This window comes from Ambystoma mexicanum, chromosome 5q, assembly GCF_040938575.1.
Source record: "Ambystoma mexicanum isolate Mex_15411 chromosome 5q, UKY_AmexF1_1, whole genome shotgun sequence".
Classification (NCBI taxonomy): domain Eukaryota; kingdom Metazoa; phylum Chordata; class Amphibia; order Caudata; family Ambystomatidae; genus Ambystoma; species Ambystoma mexicanum.
In genome coordinates, this window is record NC_090933.1 from 234522819 (window position 1) to 234540264 (window position 17446).

The window sequence follows — 17446 nt, forward strand, 5'->3', positions numbered from 1 at the left end:
GGACATCTTACTTACTGGCTCCATGTCAGACATATCGCCAAGGATTAAAAGCTGGACTGCAGTGTTTCTGCCCATTAGAGGGTCCTCTCCTCAGACTCATATTAAGAGCATGAGGACACTTGAACCAGCCATCAGGGCAGCTAAGTGGCAATTGAGGCCACATGTAAAAATATGCAGAAAGTCAGGATACCCCACGGAAATAACTAGTGGATTAAGAAGGGGAAAAATAGCTACAATAACTGGATGAGGTTCCATCGATTTAATATATTGAACGCCTCGTGGCAGAATATTTATTCTATACTTAGGTCGGGTGATACTCGTAAGTTTTGGTTACTTTTGAATACATTAAGGAACACAAAATCTAATGTTATGACTAACCCTTTCGATCAGGCGGGCTGGAAGAGACCCATTACCCTTAAATTAGGCGGTGTAGTAGCAAGGCCGGTGAAAACCTACATAGTACCCTTTTCCGGACTACAGGTTGAACTAGCACATACACGAGAGATAGCTCACAAATGAAAATCATTGCGTGCCCCTGGACCGGATGGTCTAGCAAATGTATTAATAACGAAACAACCAGAATTTTGGACGACCCCGCTGAAACATCTGTATGACAAGATCGTGGAAACTGACTCTATACCCAATTCTTGAAAGCAGGCCATCCAGATTCCATTCTTTAAGAAGGGGGCACGCGACAACCCTGACAAATATAGATCACTGGCTCTTCTCAATGTAACACGCAAAATCTTCCCGACGATGGTACAGACCGAGCTCATTAACTGGATACAAAATAAACAGCTAGTTAAGTGATTTTCAAACTGGGTTCAGAATAGGCTGTGCTACTAGGCAGAATATCTTGACACTGAACGCGCTAATACAAAATGAGAGAACCAAAAACCGCCCACCTCTTTATATGCTTTATGTAGACTATCATACGGCACAGAGTGCATGAGAAATTGAGGAAGATCGAACTTCCTGAAGGTTGCTTACAGTAATAGTGCAGTTACATACTGGAACAAGCGTTCAGATTAGGCTGAGGAGTATGGGTGATATGACAGATGAAATCCAGAGGCATAGGGGGTTAAAACAGGGGTGTGTATCAGCCCCCACATTATTTAGCCTGTATTTGGCAGACTTATCTGACCATATGATGGATGTGAACAATTTCCCACCTAAAACAGGAAACAAACATCTTCTTCTACTTTGATCAGTATTAAACTAAGTGTTATGAGACTTTGTGATTAGGCCGAGACAAATGGAGTCCAGATTAATATTCATAATATTAAAATAATGTGTATTGGTTCCAGTAAGGACATATTACAGTACATTGTAACTCCACAGGGAAACATCGAACAAATGCATCACTATACCTATTTGGGAGTATAATTATCTTTTAAAATAAGGTGTCAAGAGCTCATTGATGCCAAAAATAGGAAAGAAACAATTTGATGGGCGCACTTAAGAACTTTGCCAGAATGACGGCTGGCTTTAGCCTTAAAGGTTTTAGACAGGTTTATAAACAATGCTTTCTCATCTCGCTCTTGTATGGATTTGAAGCTGGTTATAGCTTACTGATCAAGTGGCTACACACCGTCAAAGGAAAAATATTAAGGCGCATATTAGGTGTAGCGCAATGCATCCTTGTGGAAGCGCGAAGACTGGAACTGGAACTTACCTCTATATATGTTAGTGTCTGCATCAAAAAGGAGTATTGTTTATAAAAATGATGACTGGACCTGAATGTCCTCTGTTGAATCTAATGGCAAAGGCTATATCAGAGGGCAGAGATGTAAAGCAGTGATGATCTTTAGAGATATCAATACAACATACTTTCAAGAAATAGGTTGGGCCCCGCCGTGGGATAAAGACAATGCCACCTCAACCAGGAAAGTACGCATGACAGTGTTTATAGCTTCACACACATAGCAGAACTAAAAACATACAAACGATTTACTAGACTGAACCCCCATTTCTTCAGACGCGGAAATACGTGTTGCAGTTCCCTTCTCCAAAGATTAGACGTAGCTTTATGCTTCCCAGAATGGGGAGATTACCTACTTTAGAAGTAAGTGGGATTTGGGAAGGGATGGAAAAAGCCAATAAAAGCTGCAGGTTATGTAAATGTCAAGATAGCACTGAAACTAATCGTCATGTATTAATTAACCTCTCGTCGAGCAACGATTGGGGATTACACTATAGACTCGTGGAAATGTGTACACAATTTAGAATATATAAGAACCGAGGCTTTCTGGTACTGGTGCTTGTCTGGATCTAATAACCCGTTGACTCTTGCAATTGTAAAGGTATGGGTATAAGGTAGAAGAAATGTTACAGAATACTGCCCCTGAATTCCGAATAGTAATGCAAGTAACCTATGGAGATCCAAGGGAACGACTGAAAGTGAAGAATATGTAGATACTCCGATGGATATACAAGCGATGAATTGTTAATGACTGTCAATTGCTAGAATATTCAATGAGTAAGGTTGCCTCTCAGACGTACCCTTTTTAAATGAGCTTAATGTTATTATATGATATTTTGTAGAGTACATTTTTAATGGCCCTTAAACGGTATGGCAATATGGTTTATGTTGTGTTTTTAGATGGCCTTATTGGAATGAATTTAACAAAGAATTTAGCAATTATAGTTTTTTTTTAGAGCAAGTGGAGATTTGTTGATGAGATTAATATATCAATGAATGTGTGTTGATACATATTGATTGTAGTATGAAATATGGACATGTTAAGGGTTAATTGATATGTTAATGTGTGAAAGGTTTGTAGTGTAACTGAAACATGCTAAATTAACTTTAAAAAAGAATTCAAAGCAATGCTTATGTACTTCATTCTTGCCAAGAACCATAGTGAACTAACTTCCCACGAACGACCGGAGGACCCTTTATTGAAGCACACTGAACAGATAAGCGATGCGCATGCTCATTCTGGGCTGCTCACAGAACGCAGATCTCAGGGACGTTTTTTCGGGACCAACTGTTATTAGCCCCCCTAAATTTAGATCCGTCTTGTTGTATGGGTTGTAGGATAGGTTGGCCACTAAACGACAAAGATAGATTTGCCATCCCAGATATGTGTTGTGATGTGTAATTAAAGTCGTGGGACAGCTGCCGGTGAACATTCTCCAGCAATGATTACCCAGCACTGCTAATAGTAATAATAATAATGCATGCATCAGTCCGTGCTTCCGGCCATTTTGGTTTCATTGGTAGCGAGTGCCCCGTTCGTATCTCGGCTAAGCTTTAATCCTCTTATGATCTCGAATGGGAGAAAAACCCAGGTCAAGAGTTCCCTTTACTCTACTCCAGGCTGACGAAGGTGGCATTTTACTAATCCAAAAGCTACAATGTGTTGCTGGGATTGGTAAACCGTCAATCATGATGTTTTCTTTCTCCGTCTAGACTGTACTACACCAATCCAATGCTTAAAGAGGATGTCAGGCGAAAGACATTTCAGCTGGCAAAATACATGTGCCATTATTGTGGCTGATGGGCATCACCGCGAAAGCCTGTCACCCGGAAATGCAGGATTTACCAAGAGTCCCTGTTTGCATAATATATACGTCACTTGATGCTTTCAGGCGTTTTGTTTTCATTCAGCACTTGTGCCTTCTGTCTGCTGTCCTCCCCATAAACTGCTGACTCTGTAGCAGGTTAATAATGCAATGAGTCAATAGGAAGTGAACTACCGGCCCACTTTGGCCAATCAATGTTTCAAAGAAGATGCAGAACCCGAAGGATAAATGTGAGCTGCATGAAAACAAGATGGATGAATAGTATTCCATGTACAGGTTTCTGGAGGCTTTGTAGCTGTATCCTGCCACACCAAACAAACACGAGCGGACGGTCGTCAAAAAGCAGCTGACATACTGTCAAGTCCACTAATGCATGCATCCCTGGGCCAAGCAGTAGCTCCTCAGCTCTTTAAGACACTAATCAAGACCGCCGGGATCCAACCAACTATCCCCTGGCTCCAACCTACTGTACCTGGCCAGGCTGCTGGAGCCACGTCTACAGCCATCTCATGGACCGCATGCAAAAATAACAACATTGTATATCAGACACAGGTGGGCTTGAGACGGGAAACAAAATATACAAGATCCTACTGAGCCCCTGACCAGCACTTGTGCAGCTCGGCCATACCACTCAAAGACAAAAGGAATCTATCCTGATTGTTGCAGTACTCAGTTGGATGATGTCAACAACGCTGTCCCGCGCGGTAACATCCGATCAGCTGTTTTCCCTATCGCCGTGTGTGCCCGGAGGGAGGCCGCCAGATTTTATGCAGCATAACCACTACATCCAAACACATGGCACGCATGCAGGAACTTAACTGGGTCTCATCTGAAACTCACAGCTGATGACCAACACAGCCACCCCAGGATCTCCTCAGGCCGTACTGGACAAAATGCCCAAAAGAACCTACACGCTTACCCACACACAAAGCCTGGTTTCTTCTGGTCTTCAAAAGATCAGCGCTGCAGCAACTGCAAACGTGGCGGGACTCCTAGTATCATTCCATCCAACCAACCGTAATCCAAAATTGTGGTATACCAGAAGAATACTACTGGGACTTTCGTAGAGCCCTCAAAACCTGGTTATTTGCATACATCTCTGTCATGACTGACCCAACCCTTGCACCCTCCCTGTAACTCGTGTGCAAGAAAATCTGATCTATGTTACATGTATTCTTATATACCTCTATATATTCCTCTGTTAAACGCTCCAATTCAGAAGTTGTTGCCCACGGGCTTCACGTAACTGGTTTTCACAAGCGCCTTAATGCCTGAGGGTTTGCGTGCGCCATACAAATGCAAAATTAATTAATAGGACTAAATAACATGACATTATTTATAATTGGTATGAATGATCAAATTACCCTTTGATTTAGTGATCGCACATGTAGAGTCATGGAAGTGAAGAAATTACTTTTGAAGGCAATGCGGCTGGAGCTACTGACGGCCAAGTCACCTGACCGGGCCATTATCTGCCTTTGTCATTTACACAAGTGTGAAGCCAGCAGGGGTAGCATAAGGCAATGCAACCAATTGGTGCCTAGTGCGAGACATCTAGGCTCTTTGACAAGGATGGACTGGCCATAGGGAACTCAGGAGGATTGCCGGTAGGCCTCTGCACCCTGGCCCTCTTTGATGTGTTAACCGATTTTATTTTCAAATGTTCTCATAGGAAAAGGGTTGGGCTTGCTGAAAATGTGTAATATGAGGCTACTTTGAAAATAATTTCCTGGGCCTCTTTTGGTTCCCAGTCCACCCCTGCTCTTTGTTATAGGCTCTCCCACCCGGAGCACAGCGAATACACATAGGACAACATTACAAACTTTTAGTTAAAGACTCCGAAAAGTGAATTCAGTGAGTAGTCACAATTTCATGTAGTAAAACACAATACATTGACACGATAAGAAGGATCCAAGGTTAGGGATGCAGGGGGCCACAGGTAACAAATAGAGGTCAGGGAGGGAATTGAGGACCCGGTACAGGTTGGGAAGGTTGTACACACTATCGGTCCAGGCAACAGCTTTCCACACTCTATCATTTCCAAAAACTGAAATGACCACCTGCATCGAACCGTACATTTCACACCAACAAAACGGCATAGCAGAGGTTCCTTTTAGCATAAATACGTGTACCTCATGCCATTTACCGAAATTGCCAAGCGCGGCACTAATCAATAGTCTTAGAGCTATGGCTTGCAGAATGATTCTCCGCCCACCAACATATATCCCCAGTGGCCATGACAACAGTGTCGAAAAATGCCTTGCTTTGTCATCCCCTAAGGATTCTGGAAAGAAACATGTTACAGAGGACACTTTGCCACTGCAGTGGCCTTCAACCCATACATTATGTAGCAGAACACTTGGACACTATCCATTTCTCGTATGCGATAGTTTAATAATATGCACCTTTAGTGTGGAATACGACATTGGCGGAACAAGAGTCACTGAACGTTTTGGTTCACACTAAGTGATCACAACTTAACCGCCAAGTGTCCAAAATATATAACATTGGGATGAACAAGCTATGCATGAAAAGCATTGCCCTGTAAGTCAAAGACAATTTTTCTGGAGAAAAAGCCTAGTATTTGGGCTAATTTGTTTACCCATGATGCTTTGCTCATGTGGCTTTGAACTGGCATGGAACTTCCAGTGGTGGCTACTGTGTGCTGACACTCTGGCATGTGTGACTTGCCTCAAATGGCTTATTCGACACGTGTGTGTACACACACCCACACACTCCCTGCATTAACAAGTAGCCTAATTTCTAGATCTATTTGGTCACTAACTAAAAAATAAACACTGAGGAACAATGGTAAAAACAATTTGCCAAAGAGACAATTCTTAAACAAGACAATGCAGACTCTTCTAGAAGTGTCTCTCACACACTTATTGTAGATTCATCAGAGGCTAGGCCTCCAATCCATAATAAAATGAGAGCTCTTTTAGCAACAAAAAAATATACTACATTGTAGCCAACACATGTGCACCTGTTAGGCGCGTATACAGCAGTAAATGTGTTTCAAAGCACCCACAGGGCAACAGGGAAGGGGAACGTGGGATTGAAAAACAATTAAAAACACTGGAGGATAAAGACGGACCCACAACATAATAATAATAATAATTAGGCTTTTATATAGCGCTACAAACCCTCAGGTATCTGAGCGCTGCTTATTATTACCCACGGTGTGTGGTGCTCATTTATCGACCTCGGAAGGATGAAAGGCTGAGTTTGGCCCCGCCGGGATTCGAACCTGCGTTAACATGCTCTGCACGGGTGTCAAAGCGGGCGCTCTACTCGCTGTGCCACTTGACCGGCTACAACAGGCATCAATCTCAAAAAGAGCGCACATGGTAATGTGCGGACGTCGGGCAAGACTAGCCCATAAGGTGGGACAGGTCTAGTGAAGTCACAGGGTTAGCTAGTTGCAGACATCACCCACATTTTTATACTTTCTGCCATAAAAATGTCTGATCATCAGTCGAGCACAGTGCTCTGAAACAATTGGCACTCGAATTGCTGTGAATTGTGACTCCCATGATGCTTCACTGTTGCCTATGCTGGGTAGGTTTCATGGAAGTTCAAGTCCAAAACACAGACACAGAGACAAAGGTTGCAGACGTCTGCTCTAGCCAGTCATTATCTTCACCACACGTCTCCTTGGCATTAGTGTAAAAATACATTTTTTTTTTTAAAAAAAGGACACCAAATCAGGGACGTTGGAACGGAGAAAAAAAAAATTTGAAAATGCCTTGCCAAGAATACATTTGCCTAAAAATACCGTGAAAATGCAGAAACAGATACTTGTAGCCGAAATGTAATGAAAGATGTTACAGAGGGTATACAGAAAATGTTAAATAGGTCACCCAAAGATACACTAGAATATCCCTTAGATCCCAGCAAACTCCCTAAAAGGGACAGATGCACCCCACACGCTGCCTGAACTGTAACAACAACAGCAATAATGCATATTTAGAGAGCAAAAGCCACGAAGGGAACATGTTCGACCACTTGTGCAAGAGGTTCTTGTGCCCAAACTCACTGCTTTAACCTCAGAAGCATGCGAAGGCGGAGCCGGGACGGCTGGGATTCTAACATGGGGCGTTCATCCACTTGGGGAGGCGCACAGCCCGCTTGAGCTATCTTACCTTTGAACGGGCAAACGTGGCAATTCATACCATGCCTGCGTGCATGCAAACTAAGGCTGTGGCCATTCCACACAACCCCTCCTCCCGCCCCGGGCGAGGAGGTGACATTGAGTTTCAAAATATGGCCCATCTGCAGCAGGACTAGCGCCGGTACCAGAAGTTATTTACGAAGTGCATTTGACTACCAATAAGACATAAGAGGACGTCAAAACCATGAAAAAGGCAGTAGAAGCGGGTTCTGTGGAATCATGAGGTTCACGGCCGCTCCCTGCTACAACAAGCACCGTGTCATGCCCAGATGACTGGGTGAATGGCGCTACGCAGGACTTCTCACTCGCTTGATAATTGGCTGCGCTACTATGAGATGAGCGGTTATGTTGCCTGGAGCAGAACTGCATAAACTGCACTGGCTGGTGCAAAGGCAAACTGCATGCATCTATGGTTTTGCTCCAGCTGTGCTAGTGCGCGCTGCATACTATTCCACATACTGGTGGTTAACAGGTCGAGGTGTAGTGCTGGAAAAGGCCAGATGTCACGTGCATAAACTCAAGTCTAACAGTACATCAGAACATTTCTGTGGTGCAAGATACAAAAAGGATATTAACGACCAAAGGCGTGTTCGGGTCCTTCATGCCTCCCACCCCTTGTGCATAATCTGCTTAATGAGTGCGCTGAAAAGAAAATTCAACTTCCAATCGTTTTTTCCATCCCACTGCCTTGCCTGGTGCATATGGCGAAACAATCATGACCTGAACGTTACTATTCAAAATGTCCTCCGGATCTTTGTACAAAAAGAAGACAGGTGTTAAATACATATATGTATATTGTATACATATTCTCAAATAAATATTTCCTGCAAGGATCTTCTCTTTCAAAGTGGTCACTTTTAAGAAAAAACAGGCAGCCCAAGACACCTATTGGAATATGAAGAATCTTCCGGCATGACATCTGTGCAGCACGCGCCCGCGCGCAGCAATCTGTAATCCCTAATCCACCTACAAAACCTTGCTGCCTTAATCAACCAATCTGCTGTTAAAACTATTAAGATTCTGGCCTCTTGCGCAGGAGCCTAATTTAGTGGTAATCCTGCACACCATAGAATAAGTGCTCTTTTTTAAAAATGATTATTATTTCAACATACACGTCATTAGCTTTGAGCTGATGGGCAAATAAAAGAGACCAAAAATCGCGAGGAACAAACGTGGAAGAAACCAATGGATAGCAGTCGACGACGCTGCTGTAAAATAAAGAGCAATACACATGCACTGCCTTTTAAACTAAATCAGTCCTGCGCTACCCCGCGGGCAACATTACTCCGCCAACTACTACGAAACTTGCCTCGATTTATACACATTTCCCAATTGAAACTTGCTCATTGCAAAGTACAGTGGTCTGGCCTTTTGTGCTGGAAAAATGGATCTTGCTTCCGAAACACACAAAAAAAGTGTTTTTGCATAAGGGATGTGTTTTCTCTGCCATGTACTCTAAAACAGATTGTCTGAAGTGGGATTGCCACCAGTGCTGGTGATATCCTGTTGACCGAACAGAAAAGCTACCTGCTTCTCCCCGGCCCTTGAATTCAGTGGCCAAGGTTGCTATGGTGCCATCGCATTTGTCAGGCAGCCATCAAACATCTGGTCTCCATACAGATGCACAGGCCCTTCTACGCCACCCACCAGTCAGGTTTAGGCATTTGAGGAGTGCCTGCCTTGCTATTTGGTGTTTCTGAGAGTACTTCTGTCCAGGTCCTGCTTCAGCTCTCCCAAACATTGAAGAACCCTGTGACCACGGGATCCAAGGCCAAATGCCACTCTATAAGGCCATCAGCTAAAAGCGAGTGTCCTTCAGTAGCCTCAGAATGCTTTCTACAGTATTAGCTGCCATCTTTGTGCAGCCACTAAGAGGCATGATTCAGAATCTGTGCCAGGGGTGCAAGATAACAGCAATGTTGCTGCATCCTAGATGTCTACTTAGTAGCCACTACTGTCGTACAAGACCAGTTTGCCCCTCTGCCAAAATGCATATGCACATCTCAAAATTGGATACAGCGCAGCCTCATTTTAACCAACGGGTACACTAAAAAAAGTCCCACTCATGCCCAGTCTAAAAGAGAAATCCACACAAGCCCAATCCCATACAACACATGCTTTATCTTTCTGCTTGCGTCGCATCTAGATAGAAATGTGATTGGTAGCATGGGCCACACTCGTATGGAATTCTGAACTTTAGTTTGCGCTGCATCTAGATAGAAATGTGATTGTTAGCACACACCAAACTTAGAATTCTGAACTTTAGCTTGCGCCGCATCTAGATAGAAATGTGAATCTCGGCATGCGCCACACCTAGATGGAATCATATAATTGCAAGGACAGCAATGCCAACTAACCAACCAACTAACAATATCATCCCTCCGCATACACCTCTCAAACTATAACCAAACACAAGCACAATCCTTTAAACGCAGCAATCTGCACAAACTTCACAACACTGCAACAACAAAACAAACCACACATAGACTTGCCGAACATCACACGACGACTACCGACCGTAAAACAACCCAAGCCCAACCAACCGACCCACCGGGCTGAGGCTGCCAACAGCACATCACAGCTCTCTTGCATTTTTCCAGCTTATTCCCACTAATCCACCCCCCTTCTCCCTCTTTCAGAGACGCCAGAGCGCCAGGGGACCACTCCGGTGGTGATAGTGCGCGGTACAAATATCCTTTAACATTAACCTTAACATCCTCATGCCTCAGAGGCTTGATCAATGAACCCAGATCCATACATCAGAGGCTTTATCAATCTACACAGCTCCATACATCAGAGGCTTTATCTTTCTGCGCAGCCCGATACCAGCGCTTTATAAATAAACTATAATATCATAATATGCTTTACCATTCTAAACAGACTCAGTACACACCGTTGGCATCCATCTGGACTTCATAGTCTCTCTAAATCAAGATCATCCCCGTTCACAGAGCCAGCCCTCGCCGCCCCCATGCTTTGTGATCTTGGTTGCCTCTCAGTACAATTCTTGGCACACTAGATATGATTATACAAAACTATGGTTTATATATTCAACATTTGTCATAACTGACATCATATTGTAATGTTAGTTACCAAAACCTATAGGGTACATGGGTTGGCTAATAGTGGTGACTACATATATATTCTAAAGGGGTTAGATTTCTAATTGGGTAACTGCTTGTCTGATGGCTCCTCCTGGGACCATCTCTAAATTGATGACTTTAAAAAGACATAATCTCTACAATATTTAATTGGTGGGCTGGGATCACTATCCCTGTTGCAATAATAAGGCTAAAAGACCATTGTCCAATTGAAATGGCCCTCCTTTTTTAATTTCCATAATAGTTTCCCAGGCAATTTCTTGCAGCAACATACCCATGATCACCATGGTGGCACATTATGCTCGTGCTTTAATGCAGTCTTTTCCAATTACCGCAGTAATGCGCAAATGCTAGAAAATTAAAAAGTCGTACATGGTCCCACTACCACTCTCCATATGCGCCCTTCCCACCCTCACATGAGAATATTCCTCCTGGACATCGATTATTCAATGTCTCCCACTCTTTCCCATTATGCACTTTTTTTCCGACCGCATCTTTCGACGTTCCAGTGGGAATCTCGTAGTGTTACCCTGGGATTCCTGCCATAAGGCAAAAATGATATGACTCAAAAAAAGGGATCTCCGGTCCTCCCTAAAGTAGCTCCATAGCTACTTGGTCCGCTTTCCCCCTTACCTGTACTCTGCCGCGAAACCACCCATTATCCTCCTCCAAATATCATTCTGACCCTTTTACCTTCTCGACACCCAGTGCTGTTACTGGTGAAATCACTTGCATGGAAACAATTATTTTCATTTCTGAAAAGCCTCAGTAGTGCACTGCACCATGAGAGATACATATAAAGGTTTTTGGGACCAGGTGCGCCCCCTTCTCCATCGAATGTTTTGAAAACAAATGGACGGATTTACACCAAACCAGAAAAGGGAATATTTATGATGCTTTGTGCGCAACTTGACTCTTACTTGACGCAAATATATCCAGTCGTTTTTGCAATACACGTGTTTAATGGAAGAAACGTTTTTTCTATGGGAAAATGTATAGGAATAAGGGGAAAACAGAGCCGCCCCCGCCCCCATTCCACCCCCTTTCCCTCCGTCCACCCCAAGATTTTCTTGTTGGGAAAGGGCCAGGCAAAAATATTTTTGGTTGGAAACTTTTTACATGAATCATCCAGCGAGTCAAAACGTATTAACAATAACATTTTCGGAAAGGTTAATGCAAGGTGGTTTTATCTGAACTATAGGGCAGAGACCATATAATGTCTTTAGTACACACAAAGAGCTTCAACAATGCGTGCTTAAAATGAGTTTTTTTAAAACGACTCCAGTCCTTATGAATGAGAACAAATGAAAGAGCTGGCACTCCCTTTGCTGTCCGCACTGGACTTTGGACTTGTGCCGCTACAATTTTACTCGATTCCAGGCCTAAAAAAAGCAGTTCCCTTCAGCCAAATTCCATGTACACACAAAAGAATGGGCCTAGATGTTGGAGGGCACGCCTGCGTCTCTGCAAACAGCCCCCTGCATTGTATGCCAAGCAAGCCTCACCATTAAAGCGCAGCGAGCACATTTTGCTTGTCTGCTAAAAATAGGATTGCGGGCTTCAATTGTACTCTCCTGGCATTCGGCAACGAAAGGAGGACAAAAAGCCAAGATTTTAGTGAGAGAAACTCTCAAAAGCGGGAGGACCACTCAACTTTACTTTTCAGGTGTTGGAGAATCATGTTCCAAATCAAGTAAGCAATGCCTTTATCCCCCCCGGAAACGACAGGAAGGAGAAAAAAAAGGATACTTAACGTAAACTGCCTCCAATAAATAAAGGTTAAGATTTTCTAAATATGACAAGGGCAGATGTACTGGAAAGATGTGAATATTAATTTATTTAAAGTTGTGTTGCCTGCTTATATGCACCCAAGCAGCCACTTCAGAGCACATGTCTTATAGGTGAACGTTCTAAAGGTGAAAGTTCACACCTCCAGTTGGTCATCCTCTGTGAATGGCTTACTGACAGCAGGCCGTTTCATCTGGCGTTTCAATTTGAGTGACCTGAACTGTGTTCTCAAAATGGTTTGACCTAGACCCTCAGTAAGGGTGAAGTTTGTAACAGACCAATTGGCAATTGTGCCTATGATGTCCCTCACTTCCGCTGCGCATATGTGAATGGCCCTCAATTTTGCAACTCTAAAACACTTTTTCCGGTGGCATGGCAAGATGGCAGAGTGAGCAGACATCCCTAGTGATGACCCGGTTACCCAAACTCCTAACATAATGTGATGACTCCTAGTAAAAGTCCCAGATCTGTGAACAATCCATGGCAAAGATCTCCTGTTCCTCACAGACAAACAAGGGGTTGTGAGGAGGGCCTGAGAGTTTTAAAGATCTGGATGACCTGGGCTGTCTCAGAAGTCACTCAAACATGGCAGCAGAAGTACAATTCCAAGAGTCCCCACCATGCAGATCAAAGAAGTGCATCTTGGAATGAGGTGGAAGGGAGCAAAGATATGTCAGAAGTGACTGTTGTGAGTTGAGTGTGAAAGCTCAGAAGATAAGGTGACCTCCCCACGTTGACCCTTGTATTCCTCTCTCCATAATCCTGAGCCAGTGCTTCAAATGTCTTGACCAAGTTGAGGAACCCCTAAACCAGAGGCATCATGTTTGGACACTGATCCTATGTTTACTAATAGCCGCGCCTGGCGAGGTAACACTCGACTGGATCCTCTCTTGTTTGGAGGTAGCCGAGTGAAAGCGAGAGGGCACTTGATGGTCATCTACGATCCTCTGCTGAATGTTTGATTTCGGGGGGACGGGACACACGAGTAGAGAGCGCCAACATGTTTGCTTGAGTACATTTCTATGACTGCAAGTGCAAGAAACATGGTTCCCCCTCAACATTTGTGATGACCGAAGCCCCACTCCCCATCACACATTATTGGTCCTTTGTAGGCTGCGTCTCTGCCTAAGCAGAAAGGGGTATTTGAATCTGGGTGGGAGAGGTCTCTAAATTATGATCAAGTCGTCTCACATAAAAGAAATCCCTTAATTCAGGCAGTCTTGAACAACCCAAAAGAAAGCAAAGCTGGGAAACAGGATCTATATGATCACTGCGCGCCCCGTTATAGCGAAGACGAAAATACTGAATCTGAAAACGGCAGCACAAAGACATCCCATCGATCACACTACCCCACATTCCTCCTACCTACAAAACCTCTATAAATACTTTCATTCTTTCTGCTGACCTACCTGCAGTCCAGCTTCTCATCTCGCCCGTCTCCCTGCAATGGAAGTTTCCTGTCCCTAAGGAGGGTAAGGACTTCCGTTGCAGGGTCCCTTTCTCTCATTCTTTTCTAAACTTTATTTTCCTCGTATTGCATTCTATGCTTGCAGAGGGCATCCCTGCAGCCCCCAAATCCCAAAATACTGAACAATGGTAGTGGGGGACACCACAGCAATCCCTGCTCCACTTGTTCAGTGTTTTGAGATTTGGAATTTTCGTAATTGCCGAATGCGCAGTAAAACCGCATTCGCATTTTTTAAAAAAAATGTGTACGATATACATGGGAAACCCACTCAAGCAGATCCAAGGGTTGCAGGAAAACCAGACATGGCTGAGGAAATTACCTCTTATAATACCTTACCAAAGGAGTTGCTCGAAAAGAGACAATTCAAGGCCCCTGGGAAGATCTCAAAGAGGCATTCAGAGTTGATGTGGTTTCATTGCAGGCTGATTGCATGTTGGCAATTAATGAAAATTTTGGCTGCTATGGGAGAGAGTTGATCAAGTAGAAAAAGCAACAAGGTTGGGGAACGCAACGATGCCATGACTTTCACAAGAAAATAAGTAGTTGAGGAATTCTAACTTTTTTGCTGCCCTTAAAAATGTGAATATCTTGAGTTTGGATGCATGTCTCTAAGTTAGATTGCTAAAAGAAGGCTCTGGATTAAATGCTATCCACCAGTGTATGCATGCAAGATCATTCCCATCTGGTACTTAGCTTGCAGCAGGCATTGAGAGAAATAGAGACCACAGGATGGGAGTCCTATGAGCATGCGTGTTACCAGACATCTTTTTATGAAAAAGGGGATTACATCATTTGAAAAGTGTAAGACAAATATCGCCCAGTAATCGTCTTTGTGGAGCTTGTGTCTGCTTAGAATAACACGCTAAGCATAGTCCGCCAACTAGTGGTTGACTCAAGCATTGCATATTCTTTTTCAAATTTAAAAAACGTGGCATTCCCGTTACACTATCATTATGCTGTGTGTAAAGTGACCTACAATCCTTGACACGTCAATGTGTTCAGAAGATTTGTTGTTTTACCAGCTCTCAATAGATCTACTTGTGTCTGTAAGTGAGTATGGCATTCTGTATCCACTGTTCTGTTTTTCCTTTGTGGGGAGGTATATGGACACATGGGATGCTAAGCAGATACAAGCTACAGAAAGACGATTACTGGGTAAGTCATATTTCTTGTATTATATATTGCCGATGCTATTCCAAAAGGTGGTACTTTGACATTGTATCTCTACCTTTAACCTTAGGAATCTTCTGTGACTCTGGAACATGGAAATTTGAAAGTATGCATCTTTCATGTCCAGTGTGGACATGTAGATGCTTTTTCTTGTTAAGAGAATGACTTCCTGGTGGAATTTGTTCAGTTTTGTCCTTTTTTGGAACTAGAAACTAAAATGAGTAAATGCCTGGTTTACCTAATGAAAAGGTTCTTTAGTAGTAAGGCCTTGATTTCCCTTTTCAGCATATCCCTGTGTTCTTTTGACATTTTCCTGTCTCATTGCGGTAGACTGCATGGAGGCTGAATTAACTCAATGCAGTACCCCTTTGGCACTGTGTTTAACACCCACTGTTCTGATGTTATGCCCTACCCTGCGTAGGTGAAATGTTTTATGCATCCTTCTACTGTGGATGCATGGGAGGGGACCTAAACCTGCGACTCATGATTTGGGTGGAGGACGGCCCTCTTGTGGATTGTCCTCTTCCTCTTGGTTTACACCTGCGCATGTTCCGGGAGGGTGCAAAGTATGTGCCCTGCTGGACTTGTGATCCTGTGAACAAACGGGACCCTGTTTGTGACTGGTGAGTAGTTGGCTGCGTATACGTCGCCAACCGAAGGGGCAGTCTGTTTGCTGGGAAACCTCGGCTTTGAAAAGTTCTCCCCAAGATTTGCCCCAGTGTCTTTATGGTATTGTGATCCTTCTTTGCTCTTTCTAGAAACTCATCTACTGCCGCCATGAACAGGTATGTGGCTTGTTTAAAAGGTTAAGCAGCGTTTTCTGGTTTAAACACTGTACTAAGCAAAGTGGGTTGCTTGACGATGACTGTGCACGCTATTTGTCGACCCGCTGTTACTGCTTTGTCTAGACTATTTTCTTTTATAATTGCATTTGCAGAGTGTTTACCCTCAGAGATGATATTATAAAAAGGCTCCTTGTAGCTCATCAGGGATCTGTTTGGCCAGTCCCTCCATCTCATCCCTTTGTGACCCTTTATATCTGTATATGAGTGGCATAGCATTAGCAATCCTTAAGCCATAGGCCACTGAAGGGGCAGGCTATTTCCCAAACGCATATATGCACCCACTCTCCTTATCTGGGGGGTATTCAGTAACTGTCATTGGCAGAGTTGCTCTTTCGAGTACTGTAGCTACCACTAAAGTGTCTGGAATAGATTGACCCCTTATGTATGTGGGTGAGGGCCTATATTTCTTTTCCACTCTTGGGTTAACTGCCCAAGTGTTGCCCGTCTTCAGTAAAGAGCGGTTCATTCAATTTTTAATAGAAGCAAGTAGAGGGATACAATCAGATACCTGCTCCAGTACATCCTCTATGAAGTTTATCTCTTTGATAGGTTTCCTCTGCCATTATCCCAAATTGCTGTGGTGCTCTGGTGACTGGGCCTGTGTATAAAAATGTGTCCTCCATAGGGGATAACAACACTGCTGGCTCCTCCTCATCTGGAGAAGCCGTTATAAAATGATCAGGTTCCACATAGTAAGTGGGACTATGTGTGCGTCTTTGTCAACAGTGTGCTCAGGGTACTCGTGTGTTGAATATGTGTCCTCTTGGCAGCTAGTCTTGTCCTCGAATCTCACATTTTCAGCTGGCACACAGTGTCTCCCCCATTGGACCATTCCTTCCGACGTTGAGGGGTGTCCGCTGACATTGATATAAAGGAATTTGTCTATGAGCATCGAACATTTCGATGCCAGTGTTACTCCCCCCCTCGTCCTCCTCGGAGACAGAGATGTCCTTGCCCTCATGTGCACGCTTTGCCCTTTTCAGTGTCGGGGCCTACTGAGCTCAACATTTGGGATGTTTTGGTGCCACTGAGAACCTCTCTGCACTCTTTTCTCAATCTCGGTCGTGATTGTGCTTGTCTTTGTGTTATTCAGTATCTCGATTGCCGTCGGACCTCTCCATAACTTGTTTCAATGAGCCGTTGGTGCTTGGGGTTCAGCTGTGAGGCCTTTCCTATTGGTGTCTCTGTATGGCTGTTGTGGGTTGGACTAGACAGATGTATTGGTTATAACAACCACATTCTAAGTCACGACTAGTACTAACCCCCAGAGTGCAAATATTCTAATTGCAAATTGTATATTTTATGAATATGAAACATGATATATCTTGTGTGACAATCCCAGAAGTAATGGGCTTGAAAATAACCATGTATG

The 17446-nt window shown here is 43.7% G+C and overlaps 1 protein-coding gene across 6 annotated transcripts in view; it reads right to left on the reverse strand.

Moving 5' to 3' along the window:
• The window catches only part of ZNF516 (zinc finger protein 516), a 440923-nt gene that overhangs the window by 287720 nt on the left and 135757 nt on the right, over positions 1 to 17446 (reverse strand). The gene's annotated exons all lie outside the window — the stretch shown is intronic.